Below are 3,797 nucleotides of genomic sequence, written 5' to 3' on the forward strand. Positions count from 1 at the left end.
TTGTGCTTCAGGATGAAGCGGATGAGATGTAAAATTGTATCTGGAGATTGGCAGTTGCCGGTGTTGAGTATTGAGGCAGTTGCAGCAATGTTATCATCATGGGGGATGTTGGTGTAGAACGCCGAGACATCCATTGTGACGAGGATTGCCCCTGGTTCAACTGCTCCATGAGGCACCACCACCAATGGTGGAACAAATAAATTAGAGGAAGCAGAATAAGCCAGAGTTAGAGGAGCACTGGGCTTTCCAAGGGTTGCAGGAGGAGGTTACAGCAATAGGGAGGGAGAGACCATGGAGCACTTCGATAGGAATTTTAAAAGTGAGATTTTGCGGGATCGGGAGCGAGTATCTGCCAGCAAGCGCAGGGGGTGGTGGGTGAATGGGACAATGCGAGTCAATATATGGGCAGCAGAGGTTTAGAACAGCTCAAGATTCTGGAGGGTGGAAGACGGGGGAAGAGGGATAGGAGAGCGTTAGAATAGCCGTGTCTAATAGGCCTGGAAACTGGTTCTTGTGGTGTTCTGCCTGACAGTCCTGATCTTGCTGGTGTGATTTGATTGTCAGCTACATGGTGCTACGCTCATGGTTAATTGGATTTTTTCACAAGGCGTATCTGCTTTTAATGCTGCTGTGAATAATGTCGCAGATATTACCGAATGGACGACGAGTGAGGCTGGGAACTTGAAGTCGCCTCGGCCTTTGCAAATAATGAGTAGAAAAATCCCCCTTTCCAGGTAGTCTCATCGTGCAAAGTCTCTTTGTTCTCAAACTCTCCAAAGTCTCTGTTGTTTATTTATTCCAATCAGCAGGGGACATGTCAATGTTAATAAAAAAAATAAGATTGAGCCATGCTGTCAAACTCAGTAAAGAAATTCACTGGGATCACCAAACCGTTAGGAGTGACAGTTAAGCAGTATTATGCAAATCTTTCCCTGAAGACACTAAATAAGATTCTAATCGCAGCTTCCAACCGATGAGGGCTGTATTTGCAGAAGTCAGCCTGTGAGATGGCATCTTGCCTGATGAGAAACACCACCAACCATATTCAAACGCAGGGGTCAGGGAACAATCCGTACTTGTTTCTGTCTCCATAATCACCTTCCAGTTTCACTTTTCACAACAGTGCCGCGTGTTGCAACAGTCGCTACATCACCAACACACTCTCCCCTCGTTCACTTTCTCCTATTTCGAGGAACGTTTAAACTGTAGAATTCCCTTCCCTGCAAACCGGATGGGATAGCAGTGAAAATGGGAGGGACTCAAGCTGGAACGATGTGCTCCTCCCCACCTCACTTCCCCTTCTCAACCCAAACCCAACACAGCAAGTAGTCTCACAACACCAGGTTAAAGTCCAACAGGTTTATTTGGAGTCACGAGCTTTCGGAGCGCCGCTCCTTCATCAGGTGAGTGGAGGTAGGTTCACAAACACGGCATATTATAGACAAAGACACAATCGCAAGATAATGGTTGGAATGTGAGACTTTACAGGTAATCAAATCTTTACAGGTACAGACAGTGCGAGCGGAGAGAGGGGTAATCACAGGTTAAAGAGGTGTGAATTGTCTCAAGCCAGGACAGTTAGTAGGATTTTGCAAGCCCAGGCTAAATGGGTCACACATAGTATGACTTGAAGCCAAGATCCTGGCTGAAGCCATTCTCATGCGTGTGGAACTTGTAAACTCAGCAAGACAGCTGAAGGCAGCCTCTCCTGGTCCACCGCTAAATAGAAACCGAGATCGCTCCAGACTGTTCCACAATTCAATCAGATTGGGGCTGATCCGTATCCTGTATCTGCCATTTTTACTCCATGTCCCTTCTCACCATTGCTTTGCAAAAGTCTTATCAATTTCAGATTTAGAATTATGAATCGAGCAGGTACACTATTCCTTGTGGGGTAGAGTTCACTCACCCTATTGCCTGTTGAATGAAGAAGTGCTCCCTAACTTCTCTCCTGAATGGCGTGCCTCCGATTTTAAGGTTATGTCCTCATGTTCCCCTCTCCCATGAGCAGTAAGGTTTCTGTTTGTGGAGCTGCAGGGTAACTAAGGCACAGTAGGAGGCCATTTGGCTTTTTGAATCCATCATTGCTCTTTGTAGCACAATCCAGCTAGTCCCATTCGCCCACTCTCTCCTTGGAGCCCCACGAATTTATTTCCCTTGAGTGTCCATTCAAATTTCTTTTGGCATGATTGGTCACAAAGGCAGCTAGTTCCAGGTTAATACCAACTTTAGCAGATGCACCATAGAAAGCATTCTTTCTGGTTGTATCACAGCTTGGTATGGGCTCCTGCTCTGTCCAAGACTGCAAGAAACTACAAAAGGTTGTGAATGTAGCCCAATCCATTACGCAAACCAGCCTCCCATCCATTGACTCTGTCTACACTTCACGCTGCCTCGGCAAAGCGGCCAGCATAATTCAGGATCCTTACGCATCCCGGACATTCTCTCTTCCACCTTCTTCCTTCAGGAAAAAGATACAAAAGTCTGAGGTCACAGACCAACCAACTCATGAACAGCTTCTTCCCTGCTGCCATCAGACTTTTGAATGGACCTAACTCACAGTAAATTGATCTTTTTCTACACCGTGACTATGACAATAACACTATATTATGCACTCTCTTGTCTCCTTCTCTATGAACAATATGCTTTGTCTGTATAGCATGCAAGAGACAATATTTTCACTGTATACTAATACATCTGACAATAATAAATCAAAGCAAATCAAGTACTACTCACTGCATAAAAAAATTCTCCCTCACATCCACCCTATGTATCACTTTCCTTAAATTCCCCTTATCCCTATTCCAATGGGAACAGATTTTCTTTGTTTCTTAATCTGGGTAAGTCAGGCCGAATGGCCTCTTCCTGTGGAATGGACCCTTTAGAAATAAGACAGTAAAGGTGTGTTGGCTGAAACACTACTGATTGGATCAGGATGAAGCTTCCTTCATTTTGATTAACGCCATTTAAGTCCAGAAATAATCACAGTGAAATTCCATTGGGGTCAGACTGATTTCTTGCTGTAAACCCGCGAGATGAGCAATTGGATATAGCTCGTACCTGCAGGTTCCTCCAGCCTCCCACTGCAATGAACGTCTGCAGAATTTCCTGCTGGAATCTCCACTGGGTTCAAACTCGCATGTCAGAGGAAGACACAAATGCTCAAAGTGAAGTTGATGTCTCCATTCCGGTATTTGTGTTGTTGCTGGTACCCGTACAGATTTTTTTAAAATCCAATTAAGTCCAGTTCAGAGTCTCAGCAATTTGAGACATTCCTGATCCAAGCTGACAGGACGGGGCTCTCACCTCCTGTCTTGGGCTTGATCTACATGATCCACTCTGATTGGAGTGGGCATAGCTCCTCCTCCAAGGCTTGATCTCATTTGTATCTTAGCCAAAAGGCTAAGGTGCCGCTTTTAAAAAACTGCTTCAAATGAAGCTGAAACATAACCTAATGACTTCAACCAAGCACAGCATGTCGATACTACACTTGATCTTAGCCAAAAGGCCAAGAAGTAATAGCGACTCGGACGCCCTCATTTCCTTACTCACCATCTTTCATGTGTTTCTCACCAGGCGCGTCACAACAGTCACCCTGTCTAATGCAGTGAAATGCAACAGGGGGCATGGTGTGCGTGCCCTGCCCCTGCCCCTGTTATACAGACTGCTGTAAAAAGGGATGGAAATCTTGCATTGCCTTGTCCCAAACACAAGCCGTGACTGGCCCCTGCATTTCTGTGAAAACAAACGCAGCAAAGTTGTGATGACACGGTCTTGCCAATCTGTAATATCTGCTG

The 3,797-nt window shown here is 45.5% G+C and overlaps 1 pseudogene; it reads right to left on the reverse strand.

The window, feature by feature from the left end:
• Positions 1-3,397: 3,397 nt before the first annotated feature.
• On the reverse strand, positions 3,398-3,520 carry LOC145361897 (U2 spliceosomal RNA; annotated as a pseudogene).
• Positions 3,521-3,797: the final 277 nt, after the last annotated feature.

The sequence above is a fragment of the Carcharhinus amblyrhynchos genome, chromosome 2 (assembly GCF_965287045.1).
Source record: "Carcharhinus amblyrhynchos chromosome 2, sCarAmb.v2.hapA, whole genome shotgun sequence".
Classification (NCBI taxonomy): domain Eukaryota; kingdom Metazoa; phylum Chordata; class Chondrichthyes; order Carcharhiniformes; family Carcharhinidae; genus Carcharhinus; species Carcharhinus amblyrhynchos.